The 19,614-nt window shown below is 44.3% G+C and overlaps 1 protein-coding gene and 1 long non-coding RNA gene across 2 annotated transcripts in view; one reads left to right on the top strand and one right to left on the bottom strand.

The window, feature by feature from the left end:
- Nucleotides 1-19,614, top strand: part of CCBE1 (collagen and calcium binding EGF domains 1) — a gene marked incomplete at its 5' end in the record, with an annotated part of 247,567 nt that overhangs the window by 40,254 nt on the left and 187,699 nt on the right. The window lies entirely within an intron of this gene.
- Nucleotides 1,746-12,258, bottom strand: LOC306643219. Its single transcript, XR_013758855.1, has 2 exons — nucleotides 2,127-12,258; nucleotides 1,746-1,856 (listed from the first exon to the last, which is right to left on the bottom strand). It is a non-coding gene; the product is annotated as an uncharacterized lncRNA (long non-coding RNA).

Here is a 19,614-nt window from a genome sequence, read left to right as displayed (position 1 = left end):
ATGGAAAGCATTCCACTGCAACATCTTAGCCTAGACTGTTCTCTCCATGGCTGAGGGGAGAGACCCCAACAGAGAGGGGTATAGGGGGGAATGATGCTCCTGCGCTGGGAGCATCTGCAGGACGGAATCTCTGAAAGAAAATGGGTAGTTGTAAAATCTTGCTCTTCACTTTTCTCGCCGAGTAGCTGGAGGGACTTGATGAGCATATTTTTCATAGCCCATCATGATGTCTTCAACCAGATGTACAATGGTTTTCAGAAGCCATATGCAAACTTGTGTTATTCCTAGGATCTCTTACACCAATGGATGACTTGGATTGGGAGCAAATATAGCATTTTGATATGGGCATAGTTTTTCATTATGTCTAGGAGAAAGAGTGGGCAGCAATAATGAGATATCTCTTTTTTTTCCATTAACACCTTGTGAGAAGCAGGAAAATCTTCAGAATTTCATTCGCTTGTAAATGATACATTTATTGAGGAATTAGCAGGGTTGCTTTTATTGGGAAGTGTGGCATGGGTGGCCTCTCAGTCCTACACACCAAGCTGGAGGTTGGCAGAAACATGGAGAGGGAGTTGGAGGTGTTAAGGAGACACGTATGCATGGAAACATTTCCCCACACATTGGACCAGTTAAAGATAAACTTGTATTTACCAAGTAGCTTAAAATGGCAAATAGTCCTTGAAAGGCTTAACTGCAGGAGCACGCAATTGCTTAATTACATTGTTCTGAAGTAATATTTGTGAATGGGAAAATGTCCTTTCAGAATACGTAGCTCTTTACTGTTAGGACAGATTAAAGTAGGGTGGTAGGCTAGCATCTGGCAGGGGTGACTTGTATTTCTAAAGAGCATAAGCACAGCAAAACTTACACATTCCAATGTGCTCCATAGACCACTAATCCTGTGGGCGCTAAGCGGGAGGGAGGAAGGTCTGGCTAAATGCATCCGGGAAGTGCTACTTGGTCTATCTCTGACCTCAGTCAACACTCATGTTGACGCTTGTGAAACTCACAGTCCAGAAACTTCCTTAACTGGATTCAAGAAGTGTTTCCCTAAGTTCCTGTACTGGCACCTCCACCTCTGGTGTTACGGCTGTGTATTTGGTATATCGGGCCTCCCACTCTTTGGAGGTTTGAGATGCCTTCCATAATAGCTGCTCTTGAGAAAATGCTTTTCAGGTGTATTTATTTGCCTTTGAGCCAATGAAGAATTTGCTGAAATAGCCCTTCTTTGGCTTATTTTCTTTATTTTGGGGGTAACTTTAAGAACCAGAGTCAATCTGGTTGAAAGATAAGTAGGATGATTTCAGAACCGTGTTCAGTGTGCAAGTTGACTTGGTTGAAAGTAGACATCATTTATGGTGAAATTTCTAAAATATTCCTAGAAATAATAGAAATCTGTTTCTATTTACTGGGTGTCTTATTTTGAAATTAGGAATTGATGACAAATTTTATTGATCACTTTCATTTTTGAGATCACTTGTTTTTGTGATTCTGAATTCCTGTGTCTGCCTAGAAACCCCATCTTGGTTATGCTTTCCCTTAGTTGTGCCTCATGAGATTTGGCTTGCTGATATTTTTACATCTATACTCACAAGCAGGATTTTCCTGTAGTTTTCATATGGGAACTTTTAGACATAGAATTCCTCATTATACTGATTTTTAAAAATCTCTCTGAGATCAGATCCCACTTTATCATCTTGGTATGACCTCATTTCTGCCATCTTCCCAGGGGTTTCCCTGTGTTTTCTTTACAAAGAAACTTTTGAGATTTTCTCCTCTATGTACTTCATTTTCTTTTTTGAGTCCTGGGGATTGAACCCAGGGGCATTTTACTACCCAGCTACATCCCCAGCCTCCTCCTCCCCCTTTTATTTTATTTATTTATTTATTTTTTAAAACACCACTTTTTTTTTTTTTTTTTTTGAAACACCACATCCTCTTTTACTTTTTCTTTTCTTTTTTTTAATTAAAAAATCATAAATTTACATAGGGCAGTGTTGTTTGATTCATTCTGTTATTTTTTCCCTTCCCCCCCACCCCTCTTTTCCCTCTATACAGTCCTTCCTTCCTCCGTTCTTACCGCCCTCCTTATCCCTAACCCTAAACCTAACCCTAACGCTAACCCCCGCCCCCCCCTTTTACTGTTTTGAGATGGGATCTCGCCAAGTTGTTCAGGGCCTTGCTAAGTTACTGAACCTGGCTTTGCCCTTGTGTTCTCTTGCCTTCACCTCCTGTACTCTGCCTTGGTTCTGCTTCTTTCATTTGTAGCTAATTTTTTTTTTTTTTTTTTTTTTTTGCCATTTTTGCTTCCTTTTGGATCTACTGAGATTTTAGCACCTACTTGTGATTGGATAAACCGGCTAACAAGCTTCATTTTGTTTTAGTGAAACTTTGTTTAATTTCAATTTGGTTGGATTACAAGAAATCATTAACATTACAATGTGAGAGATTAATTATGAGAAAACTTGGATTACCAAAGATGGAAATACTACAGGTCATGAAGAATTAAGATTAGATCATTTTATAAGGCAAAGTGAACTTGCTTTATAATTGAATGTGTAAATTCCAAGTGTGAGGCTGGAATTTAACCTTTTGGTTATGTATATTACATAATCTCCTATTTCTTACCTATAAAAGTGCTTTAGGGGAACACTGCTGGTAAGTATATTGTTCTAGCTTATATGGAAAATGAATTTATCTTTTCCTCTTGAATATAGAATTTCATTAGAATGTTACAACTTGACCATTCCTTTCCATTTTACCTGTAATTTTTAATCAGTATTTTAGAAATATGTCAATTCCCTAAGATACTTATTAGTTTGTACTGTAGATGACTTTTGAATTTCTCCGTGTTTATCAGTTTCTTTGCTTTTCCTTATTTCACTTCAGAGCCTATTTGACGCTTTTCTGATGAGATCCATACTTCAGTGAAGCTGTTCAAAATTTTTCATTTGCTCAAAATACTATTCTGCTTATTGAATGCCAGTTTAGCAGTGTGTATACACAATCCTCGATTGAGAGTTGTTTCCTTACAGCACTTTGAAGTTACAATTTCACTGTCATCTGGCCCGCATTTGGAGCTGCTAAAGCCTAATAACAAATTGTCATTGCTTTGAAGTAGTCTGTATTTTTGTTTTGCCTTTATACTTTTTGCTTTCTCTATTTTAACTCTTCCTGTCACTAGGTTCCTTCTTTCTTTCCTTCCCTAATTAGACTATAGTTGTGTCTTCAGAAACTGAAGATTGGTCTTGTCTTCATCAATTCTGAGCTTTTTAAATGCTGCTTTTTTCAGTTTTGCCTTTTGGATTTTCAATTAGACATGTTAGACCCTATTCTGTTTCGCTCTTGATCTCTTTTCTCTGTTCTGTGTTCGTGGATGTTTTGAGATTAGTGATTCTTCAATTGCCCAATCTACTCAGTCCATTTCTGAATCTATAACATACTAAGATTAAACACATATGTTGCATATCTAGAAATTGTTTCTTTTAAAGATCTCCTTAGTCATTTCACTCCAACGCCTTGCTCATGTTTTGGTTTCAACTCTTCAGATCATGACTTTTCAAATTTGGTTTTCTCATACTGTACATTTGAAGATTCCAGTCATCTGGAGAGTCCTGGGGTGTTGATTCTCTATTTTGCTGTTTCTTGCTTTTGCCAGTACTAGTTGAAGGAGTTTTGTTTCCTGAGTACTTTCTGCTAATTTGGGAGGAATGAACTGTCAGCTATGATTCTCCTGGAAGGCCTGCCTGTGGTCACGCTCCTCCAGGAAGACTTGCATTTGTCCTAAGCTGAGGTGCCTTCAGTAGGGGCTACTGTCAATTCATTTGGCAGTTCGGGGATCCCAGATCCTGCACTTGGGGTGAATGCAAACCCTGGAGCTGTGTGAAAACAGGTGTAGGATTAGATTCCCGTAGAGTAACCTTGGCTCTTCACTTGGCCCTGAGGCCCAGACAGTTTTCTGGTCGCTCCCCGTGGTGAGGGGCCAGGTTTCCCTAACTCTTCCTCTCATGGAGAGTATACTTTGAGGGCCCCTGTTTCCATTGTGCAAAATGACTATTTGGCTTCATTTTGTTCCATATTTTGTTTCCCAACTGGATTCGGGTCCCTTGGATGCTCAGGCTGAGACCCAATTTATGTAGAAGTCTTTCATTTCTTTCTCCGTATTTCCTACAATTTTGCACACACATCTGCCAGACCTATTTTATTTCCCTATTGCTCATATTTCCCTGGGGTCAGTGACAAACACTTTCCTATGCTAAGTCATAAGCTATCCTTAGCTTGGGTATTTGTGCAATTATAAAATCTATTTGTTGGGGGCCTGTGTTAACTGGAATGTTGACATAATAAGTCTAATATTTTTCAAGAAAGTCTGTTACGAGTGTGAGATTAGTATAGGAAGATACGGCTTGTCTTTGGATAAATTGGCCACTCTTCTTGCTACTCTACCTCTGAACTATGTAGACGGTGCTCTCAATGTTTTGCCTCAGGGGTTACTGCTGGCTGAATATCCTTCACTGTGTGTGGATCCAAAGGAGCCTGGAAACACAGCCTAATGAAATGTACAGATGATGCTTAAAGGAGGAATTTGTTTTATTCTCAGCAGGAGCAGAAGCACAATAGCAGGAGGAAAAACTAAGGCTATTAATAATAATGAAACAAGAAAATATGCCTGAATTTGAACTAGAGAAAATTGTGTCTTTGGGAAAATGATCTGCAGTGATTCTCAGAGCAGTGATCCTGAAGGGCAAACTAGACTGGAGGAAGAACAATGGAGGATGGAGAGCTAACCTGTGGCTGCCATCGTGAGCTAACTGGTTGTAAGCTTAGCAGTGTTGAGTGAGGAAGTTTGTTTTTCTTAATAAACAACTATTACCCTGGCATAACAGTGTGAGTACTTGTGTAGTGCTTTACTGCTTCAAATCTGTTACACCCATCACTGAAGGTTATTTCTGGCATGTGCTGGATTTGGGGAGATGTCCCACCTTTGAGTTCCTGAAGTATGGACTCCTGGCAGGTGCTTGGGAAGGAGGCTGCGTGGATCTCCTTTGATGAGGTTATTTAAGCACAGAATGCGTAGTCAGGAGTGAATGCCTGATTTGTTTCTGTGGTCCTCCCCTTGGTTCACCTCCTGTCCTTCTACTTCATAACCTTGAACCCAGTAGCCAAGTCATGGCCAGAACCCAGGCCTACAGTGAGTCCTTGGTTTCCCCTGGGATCCTGAGGTCACTGTACAACCTTTGGGGTCTTGGTTTCCTCATCAGTGGAATGAATGGTCCAGAGTAACCTCAGGTCTGTTGAGGACTCCTGTGGTCCTCTTAGCCTGTGGCACAATCGGTGCTATTTACCCTCTTGTCATGGACTGTGATGCTTTTGTGGGTGTTGGCTTCTCAACATGACTTTTATTTATAAGGTCGTGCATTTTAGATTTTATTTGAATCCTTAGGACAAAATAGTCTAGTGTTGAGTACAGAGTAGCTAAATAAATGGTGACTGTACCAGGTTTTTCTTACATTTTTTTTTTCTTTCTCACTCTGAACTATCATCGGAACCTTTAGTACTTACCTTTAAGGGTCCTAATTCTAGTCATTTAACCCCCCCATGTGTCTCCCTGGTGCAGGGCTGCCACCTACTGGGAAAAGGTCGTAACTACACTGTTCAGCACCCATGCTCCTTAACCTCCTGTTCTTTGGTTTAATTTGAGGTGGAGAAGTTAGCATTTTGAGCCAGTTGCAGCCGTGACTTGAACCATGCTGCGCTTCAGCCTAAGGCAGTAGGTGTCATCCTGTGTGGTGTAGCCAATCTGGGCTCTGCTGTTGGAAGGACCTTATCCCGGTGGCCTCTCATGTCTAGCTTGGAGGTTCATTCCACGGTGCCTTTCTTCTGCATATCCATCCATGACATTGTTGCTCTCTGGTCTCTTGAGCGTAAGTCGGGAATTTTGGAGTAAGTGAAGAAACCCAGTTCAGACTTACTTAGAGCCCCTGGAGGGAGTTTATTGGCTGATGTAACTAGGACTCCCGTGGGTTGGCTGGCAGAGGCATGGGAAGGGTTCAGCCTCTTCCCATTTCCTGTCTGTGCTCTTGGAGTTGCTTTCTGGTGCTGCTTTTTTACTTGGCACCCTACACTTCCCCATCCCACATGCTTACTGCTTGTCCCTTCCTTCCAGAGTGTATTTCATGTATCCGTGCTGGAGTCAATTGCTTTGATGGGACACATTGATGTATTAAGGTTGGGTTGGGCATATGACCCAGACCAGTCACATAAAATGAAAGAGGGAAGAGATGATTCCAGAAAGGAGGCTTGGATGCTAGACAAGCAAAAACCACACATGGCCTTGACTTTGGGCATTGTTGCTGTGAACCCCTGCAGGCAGCAAGCCATTTGATTTGATATCTGCTAGTGTTTGCACATTGCGGGATATCCAAGATGGGTTTAATAGTTAACGAGTGAATGCTTGAGGAACTGGTGGGAAGGGAGGCCAGTAAGTGACCTGAGAGAAGGCTAGAAAATCAGACTCACTGTGTAGGTGAGCTGAGAAGAACTGTGTGCTGGTTTTAAAACATGGTTTCAAATATTTTGAAACTGCTTCCAGTGAGGAGATCTGTGTCCTCTCACCTTCAATTCTAGTCCAGTGGGCTTGTGACTTCAATCATAGAATATAACACATGGCACTTTGAGGTCATAGGACACCATGTAGTTCTGTTCATTGGGATGCTAGATCTAGGATCCTAGCTCCACTATGTAACAAATTCAGTCCCAGCTTGAGCTGAGCCTCCTGGCCATCCCTACGAAGGATCCTCTGGCCCATTCCCATCCAGTAATGCTACTGAGTCTCTGCTGCCACCACACCAAACAGAAGAACCAGCCAACTAAGCCCTTCCTATATTCCTGACCCATACTGTCAAAAAAAAATCAGATGGTGGTCATACGAGGTCATTACGTTTGGGGGTAGTCTGTTATCCAGTGATAGATTACTCGAGCAAACTGCCATCTCTAATACCTTAAGGAGAAAGTGAAGACCAGACATGTTCCAAAATACTTTGTGATCTCAACACAAATGTTTATGAGAGAGCTATTTGTGAAGAAAATTAAACTCTTTTCCCCCAAAGGCTGTCAGATACTAAATTCATCTTCCTCCCGCCGGCAGCTGGTTGGCAAGCTGCCCCTTTTATCTCGGGGAGTCTAATGCAGCACGAGCCAGAGGCCAGAGTGTCACTTGCTTGTCACAGCTATGCTGCACATGGTGGCTGGCTTACAGGTCCCGAGAGACCCAAGAACTTGTTTTTTCATGATCTTGGCCAGCAAGCAGAGTGTCAACAGTATTGCAAGATTAAAAGTAGGCTCCCATTCTGGAAATTTTGTCTTCTGCCTTTTGCAGATATATAGTCTGCCCTTTCTCCAGAGCCTTGCTAGTACCCAAGCAGGGAGAAAACCAGGCTGAAGTTTTGGATGGGTCTAAAGATCCAGGCCAGATGCATTCTCTTCCTGCCAAAGGCGCTCACCCCACCTCCACAAGCTGTTCAGAATAGCCAGGTCCACGTGCTCATGTGTGTTTGAGAACCTGCTGTCTCAAGAAGCAGTTCCCCAGCTGGGCTTCCTGGGGCTACTCTTAAAATACTTTTTCCTATTGCCGATTTCAGATAGCAAAAGTAGGTGATGTCTTGCTGGACAGGTTGTCATGCGATAGCCATTCCTTCGGACCCTCCCTCTTACCCAAATATTCATGGGACTCGTCTGGTGCTGGATGGTGCTCTAGATTTGGGGAGTAAATTCATGAGCAAAACAGACAGATTTCAGTGATGGTGGAATTTGTCCTCTGTGATGGTTTGGATTTGGGATGTCCCCCAGAGGTTCATGTGTTGAAGCCTTGGTCACCAGCGCAGCAATGTTGAGAGGTGGGCTTTTGGGAAATGATTGGATCATGATGGTTTTGACCTCATCAAAGATTAATCCACTGATGGTTTACAGCAGATTGCATTTTTGGGTAGTGGTAGAAACTAGGTGGTGGGACCTAGTTGAAGTAGGTTCTTGCTGGCATGTGGTATTGGGGACCACATCTTGTTCCCAATCCCTTCTTTTCTCTGCATCCTGGCTGTGCCCCTCCACCATGTTTGCCTCACCTCAGGCCCAAAGCAGGAGCCGGCTGACCACAGACTGAAACATCAGCCGAAATCTGTCCTCCTCTATGTCTCTTAGGTATTTTGTAACGGCAACCAAAAGCTGATACACATTCTCTACAGCAGGAAAGAAACAATTGATCATAAAAATAAGTAGAATTATTTGGAAATGAAGTCTTTGCAGATCCCACCACGTTAAGATGAGGTCAAGATTAGGCTGGACCCTGATCCAATGGCTGGTGTTTTCATAAGAGGGAAATCTGGACACAGTGAATATACTGTTTTGGGGAAAATAATAAATGAATAGAAGAACAGGACGGGGAATGTGGGTGAGGGGACTTGTAGCAACATTCCAAGGAGGCTTCCTTGATAAGATGCATTTGAACAAAGACCAGAAAGTGGAGTCACTTACATGGTGTCTGGGAAAGAGGATTCTGAGAAGAGGTTGCCAGTGCAGAGCCCACAGTTACTAGCAGGAGGGCTGACTGTCACCACCTCATACGTGAGGCCAGAGCCCTGTGGGGCTGTTGCTGGGACCTGCCACCCCACAAGGCATGGGAGCCATTGGACAGTTTGAACAGAGGAGCAACAGGATCTGATGACTGAGATCAGCCAGTTGGTGGGTGTGAGTATGCTGTAGGGGCAGGTGTGTCAAGAGGAGATCCTGTGGGAGGCTGCTGCCATAATACAGACGACAGAGGGTGGTGACTGGGCCCATGGCAGTGGAAGAGGTGAAAAGTAGCTACAGTTTTGAGCGCATTGGTCTGTAACGAGATAGGTAGGGTAGCCTAGAAAGCAGCTCTGGTTGGGCCACCCCACGTTTGGAAAGGAGGGCCATCCGGAGATTGCGAGGAGGCAGTTGGAGGCACAGATCTGGTGTCCAGGGATGAGGCCCAGGCTTTCATGATGAAACCCTTCCCCAAAGGCTGCTGGGTGGCCGCAGGGCAGAGTGGACAAACAACTTTGTCACTGTAGCATGGAGCAGGGGGTTGGGTTCTTTGTCTCATGGATTCAAAGAAAATCACGAAGAGTGAGAGCAAAGTGACAGGATTTACTAGAGTGATAGAAAGCAGAGCTCCCAAAGAGAGTGGGGTCCCGAGAGGGGTACTGGAGGGTGGCTGTTGCCTGGGGTTTATACAGATCTACAGGTTTAAGGAAGTCTGCCTGCCCAATCCTGGTAAGACAGTCAGTGTCTGAGGTATTCATGCAGCTTTCGTCCAGTCAGAATATCGGCATTTTGCCCTCTTTGGAGAGGCATGGACCCCAAATATCTGTAGTGCTATTTGTGCTCTACTGCCCAGGAAATTACCCAGGGGCCCTTCTCCCTGTCCTTCCAGCCTTCTCTTCCTCCTCACATCATCACTGGGTTTCAGAATGTGTTCTAGCTCATCATGTCGTATGACCATCTGTCCCATAAAGCTGTGACGTGACAGGGCTTGATCTCTCGCTGCACAGTCCAAGGATGGTGACGGTGTCGTTGACCCGGAGCGTGGATTGGGCTGTGGGCACCATCAGATGCAGAGCTTTCTTCTCTGATACAGCACGTATTTATTTGAAGGGCATAAAGAGTAATTTTTCCATCCCCTTGTGCCTCTTGTGGGTGGGGCAGTAGGGCCGGAAGAAAAAGCAATTGGGAAAAGTACCAGTTTTGTTGAGACACCAGTAAAAGAAAAAGTACTTTGTTGTATATTACTGTTTTTTTAAAAAAATCTTCAACTCAGTTGATCTTTATGTAAGTACTTGCTAGTAGAAAGGATTACCCTGAAGGACAGAAGTCCAAATCTGGTGTTTTAAATTCACTTTTTGAACATAGTTTTCAAGATGATGGTATTGTTCCTGGGGCTGCTGTAGCAAAATATCCCAAAGTGAGTTGCTTAAAACTATAGAAATGTGTAATCTGACAGATATGGAGGCCAGAAATCAAAGCACCTGCAGGCCCTGCTGCCTCAGAAGGCTCTAGGGAAGAATTGCCTTAGCCTCCTTCAGCTTCTGGAGGTTGCCAGCAATTCTTGGCACCCCTTGACTTGCAAGAACTCCCGTCTCTGCTGGCATCACATGGCCCCCCCTTCCCTGTGTGTCCCTTTGTCCAGATTTCCCTCTTATGAAAACATCAGCCATTGGATCAGGGTCCAGCCTAGTCTTGACCTCATCTTAACGTGGTGGGATCTGCAAAGACTTCACTTCCCAATAAGATCACACTCCCAGGTCTGGGGAATAAAGAATGGAAATACATTTTGGGGAAGACACTGTTCTACCCACTGTAGTACTGAGGGAAAATGGAAGTATGGACCATGAAGTGCAGGATAAATGAGGAAATGCTTCGTCCACAAAAGAACTCGGTGAAAATAGCTGCTTGTAATGAAGTTTCCATTTCTTCCTTGTTCGATGGTAAAACTTCAGACGACTTCAACTTTTCCTAAAATTTGACTTTTCAAATTGAGATTTGAGTCTATGTAATTGTGCTCAGTGGGGACAGTGTTTTGGTGCTTGTCACTGCAGGAAGAAACATAGGCACAACATGAAAGGATGAACCTGTAGTCTTGACCCGAAACGACTATGAAATGCTGAACGAATAAAGGATAGAATCTGTCCTGTGTTTTGCTGGATTGGGGAGTATGCAAAAGAACAGTCATAAGGGGGTCGGTCTGAGTAGCCACAGGATGTGCATGCTGAGTGACAGCACAGGCTCTGGACCAGCACAGGTCCAACCCCAGTGCCACCCTGAGGACTGTGCACTGGAAAGGCTGCCGTCTTCTCAGGAGGCAGGTTCCCAGCTGGGGCTCCCTGTGGGCACCTTACCCACTCCAGACCTTGATTTTTCCTGCCTCTGGAATGGGGACATTGACTGTACTCATGTCACAGGGTTCCAGAATGATTTAATGAGTTAATTCACATGGAAACATGGCATAGCACAGATTCTGGTGTCAGGTGGCCCACAGGTCAGTCCTGTCCTCAACCCTTACTATCTTAATATCCTAACAGGGTGCAAAGCCTCTCCATTCTGGAGGCTGGGAAAGTCCAAGGTCAAAGCACCAGTAGGTTTGGTATCTGAAGCTGGTTCCCAAAAGATGGCATCTTCACATAGTGGAGGAATTGAAGAGCAACCAGTAGAAGCTCGCTCTGCCTGTTAGAAGGCTCTTCCATGTCTCGGTCACCTCCCCAAAGGACCTAAGTCCTCAGTAGATCTCAGTACATCCCACTGGGGGACTGAATTTTGGGGACTCTTGGGACCATATAAGTTACCTAAGTTAAAATGATTTCAAAACTGTAGAATGTAAGGATTGAAAGGTACTTAAGAAGTCCCCCAATCTCACTCAGCTCTTGGTTCTATGTTCAAGGATGTTCATTCAAACAATGAGAAAGTGGCTCCTCTTGGAGAACTAGTTTAGTTTCCGGATTAGAAGGACTTGGCTTGGTGCTTGTTTGTCTTCAGTGCTGGGGAGCAGAACCAGAAACGTCCCATGCTAGGTGAGCACTGATCTTCCTTCCCAGCCCAGCGCTTGTTTTTAATACTTTGCTAACATTTTTTGAAACATAGGTAAGTCTCTGAAGCCCTGCAGGCATCAGTATTAACTTGCCACAATCCATACCCCGAGCTGTGTTAATTTTAGCTTCCTTTATATTGAGAGATTTTGGTTTCCATTTGAAACATTTGTGAGTCTCGGTAGCATATTAGCGTGCGCTTTTTGTTTTTGTGCTGCAGAGTGAGTGCGAGGCCTTGTGCATTCTAGGCAGCAGCTCTGCCACTGAGCTACATCCCCAGGTCTTTGAGCTTTCAAAGCAATGAAAGTGAAAGTTCTGTACTGAGATAATATTTTAAGGAATAGTTGTTACTGCATTTCGTATTCTTCCCCTCATTTCCATTTCCACTGTTCTTATTCAGACTTTGGATCTTTAATGGAATCCAACCTGGCCCCCATGAAGCAATGAAGGCTGTGGGTGTGGCCCCCCCATCCTAGAAATTCAGCTGTGTGATTCCTTTGTAAATGCCTGTTTGATACTCATGCACATCACCATCAATTTCTAATCATGATTCACTATTTTCTTTATCCAAGATAGCATGTTTGCTTCCCCCAATACTGAAAATTTAATCTAGGGATGCTATGCCACTGAGCTACATCCCCAGCCCTTTTTTATTTTGTTTTGAGACAGGTCCTCACTAAGTTGCTGAGGCTGGCCTTGAACTTGGGGATCCCATGTCTCAGCCCTGGGGAATTGCTGGAATTATAGGCATGCACCACTATGCCTGGTATTTATGTTTGCTTTTTATAGATTAGTGAATTAAAAGTAGCCCAGGTGGTGACAGAAGCAACAGAGATTGGGTACTACTGACAAAACTGGGAGACAGGGGAACCTGGACAGTGTCACTTGACCACAATAGTGGCAAAAGTCTATCTGAGCTTATCCAAAGACTGTTTTCCCACTACGTTAAGGCACTTGAAGGTGAAATGCTCGATCAGCATAGAGGCCAGGCTGGATTCCATTAAGATCCAAATGTGAAAAAGAACATGGAAATGGAAAGGAGAGGGAAGAATAAAATGTGAAATGTAGCAACAAACTCCTCCTTTAAATATTAGTATAGAGCTTTGACTTTTCTAGAAACGTTTCTGATTTCATGAATTGAATTTTAAGTTCTGTGATTGAAAGAAAAGTTATTTCACATTTATGTGCTTTGCACATACATGCATCGTGTTCCAAAAAAAAATAAAACTTAGCATGCTTGATGCCACTCTGGTTGTGTACTCTGCTTAGGAATCAGAGGCTTCTGTGGGACCTGGGTCCTTGGTTCTGTGACCACCTGCATAACAATGCTGAGAAGCTCCGCTGTGCCCGGCTTCCATGGCAGGAAGCCTGACTCTGCAGCTGGTTGCCTCAGCCCCTGGAGTACAGCAAGATTGGAAAGTGTGCTCCCTAGGAGTTGGTAGTTCCAACAATCACAAAATATATTTTTAAAACTTTGAACAGCTAAATCTACTGCAGGCCTCGCTTCTCTTTCCACTGCCCACCCCCCCCCCCCCCCCCACTCCTCCCATTCCCTCATCTCAACCCTGAGATTGCTCTTGCTTTTGCAGCTGAGTCCCTGTGTTCCCTCATAGCCTTGGAATGGTTGTATCATAGGCCCAAGAGTGTCAGGCTGAAATGGGAAGGTCTGGCCAGTGAGAAGGAAACATCAATAATGTCCCCGTCCAGTCGTGGCTTTGCAGTGAAGGACTGGGCGGCATATTGCAAAAGCACTTCTTTACCAGGATCTCTGCAAAGTGCTCCATGTCATCTTATATTGCATTCTGGTGACCTCAGCCGTGGCCCCACCAGATAGGTAATTCTAAGTTTCTCCTTCCCTGCCACTTATCATTTGGAATTGCTTATTGCTGGTGGCCTGCGGTTTGGGTATTCATGAAAACCACACAATTCATTCTGATAGCCTTGGCCCATCTCTCTTTAAGTGAGAAGTTTCTCGTGATTTGACTTTTTTCTATTTCAGATTGTTTTTTGGTTGCAAAACCAGGCATTCTTTTGAATTCATGTATTTTCTTAAAACCAGCAGCATTTCAAGAGTCAGACTTGCCCCTAGCTAGCTGCGGTGGGCTACTTTATCCTTCAACTAGGAGGGGGACCATCCCCCCTCACCTGCTGCTTGAAGGCAAAGGAGTAGCCCCCACTGTGCCATCTTGCAGCCAGCGGTCTCCCTGCAGGAGCAGGAGGAGACAGTTTAAAGCAAACCCACATGGTAGAGTCCCTCTTTGCTGCATCCATGGTTTTGATCTTTTTTCCAGAATGTCATATAGTTGGAAACTATACATTATGTAGCCCTTGCATCCCACCTTTTAAAAACTCTAAAACTAAGGCAGTATTGTCCCTTTACCTTTTTTGGTGTTTAAAAAAAATTAATATTGGCCCTTTTGACTCTACAGAAAATCTGAATAAATCAATTTTTATTCCTGAGAATATTTAGAACAATGTCGCTAGGATGTTAATCACAATAGAAATTCCTCACAAATGCTGAGATGCGAATGGTTGAACGACATATTCAGCTGCCTTGGAAGGGCAGCCTACTCGTTTGGACAGATCAGTCTAAAGGCTGTGCCTCTCGTTTGATCTGAGCAAGACTTGACATATGGCCTTACATCAGCTGCAAATAGATCTTAATAGTAGTTGGGACAGCACCCTTGGAGATGACCATGGAAGAAAGAATAACAGGCAAAACCTGACCCTGGGCAGGTGAAGAGGGACAGAAAAGGACACTGAGAGAAGTGGCTTTTGGGATAGCCAACGTGAGCACAGGAAGAGCAGCAACTTGGGAAGGATACATTTGGGGTGGATTTCTTTGCACTGTGCGTTGGAGGATGTCAGATGGTGCTGGAGTGTTGGGGTAAGTCTGTAGCTGGACTGTGGCCAAGGGTGACATCAGCGTGTTGCCTGTGGGTTTATCACTTGTAAAGCAGGTTCCCCACATGGAGTTAAGCTGATGATTTACTGAAGTTTTGTTTCTGATGTTTAGGCAAAGAATAAGGGCTGCAGCCCCCCCCAAATAGGCCTTCTCTTTCCTTCTGGTGCTGTGGCCATGTATGGTGGAAGGGTAAATAGGGAAATCTGAGCCCACTGACTAGCGGGTGGCTCTGCAAGCCTCTTAGTGCTCACTTGCAAAATGGAGCTAATGCTGTGTTTCTCAAACTGTTTTGGGGATTGGTGTAGTCTGGCAGGCATAGGAGTGGCAGTCTTCATTCAGGTTTATTCCCTGTCTGTTCGGGGCAAGGGTGGGTGCTGGCAATCTTTGCCTGTCCACCAGGCATCTTCACCGATAGTTTTGAGGACTAAACCTATGACTCTGTAGCCCCCAGTGCAGGTTGTAGACAGAGGAGACAACGTGAAATGAGATTTAGTTCAGGCCCAAGTCCAAGCGGAAGGAGCCACTGATTGATCTTGTCCTCATCGGGGTCAAGTCTCGCACACTGGCTGGGCACGATGGCAGAAACAGTGTCTCATCCCTCTGGTCTGAGTGCGCTAGGGTTTATTTCCAGCAGCTTGTTCCAGAGCTGGGTCCACCTGGAAGTAATGGATGTTACCTGAGCCCCCAGCCACATGCTCCGTTAGGCCCTGGAGTCCTGGGAAGCCCTTCCAGGTCCTGTGTCCTTGTCTCACTGTTGTCAGGACTTAGGCGACTGAGTTGCACTCCATGGGCTCTGGTTGTTGCTCCTCCTGTGGCCCCCACGTGCTTGATCCCTCTGTGTCTTCCTCCACAGCAGAGCGAAGCCTGGTTGCCCTGACAGCCCTGGCCAGCACAGGGACATTATCCTGGAAACCCCTTCCCATTTGGCACAAGATCTAGCATGCTGCCACATATGATCCCAGGATTTGTATAACCCCATATCAGTTAAAAATATCATTTTAAAGGATATAGGGCTCAGCCTTGTCTGTCAGCTGCAGTGGCAGCGGCTGTACCACAGAGGGGAATTCTGGTCCCTGTAAGAGGCCCCTTTCCAGCTGCTCCAAAGTTCTCAGCCAGGTATGTTAGTCCTAGGTGAAGTGGGGTTCAGCTGTTAATCTAGGGTCATCCCTCCAGCACACCACAAGTGAGTAAAGAATGAGCAAGCACTGAGATGAGGTGAAGGGGAGCAAGCCGGAGCCAAGGCTTATCTTGTGGGAAAATGTGGAGGTGTCTGTCTTCTTTCCCTCTTTTTCTTCCTCCCTGCTCTCTTCCCTTCACCCTCCCTCTTTACTGTTTTGACTAGTCTAACGATGATGTTCAAAAGCTGCAGGTGTGGACTAGCCCTGGGAATATACATGCCCCTCCTTTGCCTAGGTCTCTGCCATAAAAACCCCTCTGCTTGGCCAGCTTGGCCTGAGGTCTCTCAGTGATGTAGACTTAGGAGTTGGTGAACATTGTTCTATCAAAGTCAAAGTTAGATAAATTCAGCTGGAATGTTTTGAACATTTCCTGAAAGCAAGGGAAATTAAAAAAAAAAAAAATCTATGAGTTTAAAAACATACCTAAAATTCACATGGGACCATAACCAGTAAGAATATGAAAGAGACGTCCAAACAAGGAGAATTATGAGATGTGGCCAGTCTGACCAGATAGTAAAAAAATACAGTGCAAAATGCTTTTTCAGTTTGTGTTGGCCAAAAACAGTTAAGTGGAACAGAATAAATCAAGACCTCACATCTGTGACTTTACATATAATAAAGCAGGTATCACAAACCAGGAAATAATTGTATATATAGGTTTAAAACAACTGGTTTTCAACTGAAAAAATATATACTCTTCTCACATGATTATTCAAGTAGGGATTGGGAAAATAGTCACATTTTGAAATTTCCTTGTAGGATTTGAATAACTACATAATACATATGAGGGTGGCATTTTTCAATGTGATTACTTTTGTTTTGGGGGTAAACACATTTGGAAGCTGCTACATCTTTTTAAAAAGATTTTTGGTGTTCTTTTCCCATATTAATATTTTAGATTTATTCTGAAGAGGAAATAAATTTTATAATTTTAAATGCCAAAAACCGAGCGTAAACTCTTTAATAGTATAATATTGAAAATGATTGTATTTATGTGGGGTAGCAGACATCTATTGTCTCTTTTTTACATATATAATAAACCATAATTGTGTAAAATTCTCAATCTCAAACTTAGTAGCTTAAAAAAAAAAATACCCTGGGCAGGTTATAGGCATGCATAATCAATCCTGAGCATTTATTCATCCCAAGTAGAGAGATGCCTTTTTACTGACCCTTAGGGTTTAGTTCAAAGGAGACTTTCTAACAAGGATGTTGTAAATGTGTGTGTCAGAAGGTCACCCTGTTGGTCTCCTGGGACGTTTATTTCTACTCCAAATTTCATGTTAAATCGCATAACAACCACCATAAAATTAGATTAATCCCTAATTGTGGGAGACTCTGGAACTTTATACATAGTCTCATATAGTTCAAACTGATCATTAGTTGGTTTTCCTGGATTTTTAACTACTGTGAAAGAGCATGTGGACCCTAGATCCACCTTAGCAGATCTTACTTTGAGAAGAACAGCATGATCCATCAATTAGTTTGTGGAACACCTGATTGATTGATTAATCTGCATGTCAGGAAAGTGGCACTGGGCCTGTCCTTACAGCCAGGGGGCTGGTGGATCAAAATACTAGTGTTTTCAGAGGTGCAGCCCAAGATGAGGGAGGCTCAGGTTTGACTCGGTAATCCCCAGGTGAGAAGAGTCAACTGGAAAAGTGTTTCTGCTAATTTAGATGCCTTAGAGGCCCAAAGCTAAGAGCCTGTGTGGTCAGGTCCCCAAAAGGGTTGATCTGAGAGGGCCAGCCGGGGCAGTGGGCATTGCTTTTACCTGTTGCCAGGAATCTCTGGAAAAGTCGCCCCAAGCAGTGTTGCCTCCTGCTTTCACCCCACCACCTGCCCTGTGACCCGCTCTGGCCAGACAAAGACAGGCGGCCACCTCCCCTGGTGGGAAATTTGCATTTCTCTCCACCTTTCTCATGTTTCCTGTTCTGTTTCTCTGAAGCTGACCTTTGGGCTAAGAAGCAAGTCTTAAGATGATGGCTTTGCCACAGGCTGGCTTGTGGTCACGTAGGTGCTGCCTTCAAAGGAAGTTTTGCTCAAGCAAAGAATCTGACTAAACTTCGTAAGTATAGTAAAGCTTACATCAAAGGAGTTGATGAATGCCTATGGTTTGCAGGTTAATGACAGAAAAGGGAAAGAAATGTGGTCCCTGCTCTCTCTAAGACATTCCTGAATAATTCTTTCAGTTCCCGGATCCCATGAACCCATAATCATTGATGGTCTGGGTCATTACTGGCATCACCATCATAATGTGAATTGGTCAGATGTAGTGACTTCCTGTTTTGGCTTATTTGAATTGTGGGAAGCTTTGGGTGACACTGCTACCTGGATTCCAGAGATCCTGATGTATTTGGGGTACAAGCTGGACAACTCGGTTTGTGCAGCTGACGTTGAGAGAACGGGTGGCATCTGCAGAAGCCTAGAGGGATGCACTGACTGGGCCCAATGTCCACAGATTGACCAGTGGTACTGTTGTGAGGAGAAAGGCTTCCTCAGAGTGGGCCTGAAACTTAAGTCTGGCAATCCATTATCATGCTGTGGCCCCCGTGTGAAATTCTTTAGTTATTACATTAAGAATCTGTTCTGGGAAATTCAGTGGAACTTTTAGTCCTGGAACCCCTTCAACCTTGTTAGACCTCTTTGTTGTGCCCCAAACTTCTGGTGCTGGGTGGAGACAACGGGGACCTTGGAGCAGGAACTGAAGGAACGGGTTTGGCCCCGAGCCTTGGCGTTTCACAAGAGAGACATTCCAGCGGAGCCGGTGCTGCCTCCTCCAGCCCCAGAGACCTGCTCCTCCCTGGGGAGGCATGTTCTCCGAGAAGAACGGAAAGGGCAACTCTTGAGCGTGTCCTGTTCTTAATAACTCTGCTTGAAGGCGACCCCACTTTCTAAACATCGTAGAGAGTGCTGCTTCACCTGAAGTGTCTCACCTCAGTTTGTGTTAACCACATCTGGGGGCTCATAAATCATGTAGCCCACCATTTTCCAGGACAGCCGCTGGCTCCCCTATCTGTTTCTTCTCCATTTTGCCAACTTTTCATTTAAACAAGCATTTCCCAAATCTGTCATCTCTCGACCCCTCTCACTCCCTCCCTCTGCCTGTACCACATGTTCCCCCGCATGGTCCCCAGAGCTGCCTGGCATGTTTGAGACTGCACCCTGTGCACCTCTGCAGGGATTTCAGCCTCCCACTGGTCTGCAGGCAGGCCCTGGGGAGGGTGGGGGTGGAGGATGCATTCAGTGTGTGCTGGGGGTGGGGAGGGAGCAGGTGCTTGTGTCACAGGGTCTGTGATCATTGGACCACAGCAGAGTCAACTTGCTCTGGCTTCTGTGATGCCTTTCCACTTTCCTCTTGATCCCAACGTGGCAACAGGAGTGCAGGTGTTTTATTTTCCCCCTTTGATAACCTGTGTCTAATAACAATGGCCCCCTAGGTAAGTATTCTTATCCTTTAAACCTATTTACTTTCATCTTGTTTTCTTTCCTTATTGTCTGTAAATATTGAGTACCCTATTGTGTACACTATTCCAGCTATGTCATTGGCACAAAAAGAAAGGTCCCAGTGGATGGTTGCCTACCAAGGTTGATGGGTTGTGCGGGGAGAAGGTTTATTAGCACCTACTTCTGCAGAATAACTTCATATGCTTATGGAATAAGGCAGCAGGTTAAATAAATACATGCTGAGTAGTGCATGGAAAGAGAAAACTTCTGGCCTTATGCTCACGACCTAGTTAAGAGAAATAAACTTTTCAAGTATATACAGAATTGATGGAAATACCTAAGAGGGCAATTTTCTCTTGACAGCTGGTCAGAGGGCTTGACAGTGAAGATGAACATTGGAAGTGGCCTTGGAAGAGTAGAGAATGTCTGAGCACAATGGAAGGCTGCTCTGTTGAGATGGAATTGGGTGGGCCAAAGAGTA

Source organism: Sciurus vulgaris (genome assembly GCF_902686455.1).
Source record: "Sciurus vulgaris genome assembly, chromosome: 13".
Classification (NCBI taxonomy): domain Eukaryota; kingdom Metazoa; phylum Chordata; class Mammalia; order Rodentia; family Sciuridae; genus Sciurus; species Sciurus vulgaris.
The sequence above is the reverse complement of the archived record's forward strand: the minus strand, read 5'-3'. Positions and strand labels throughout refer to the sequence as shown.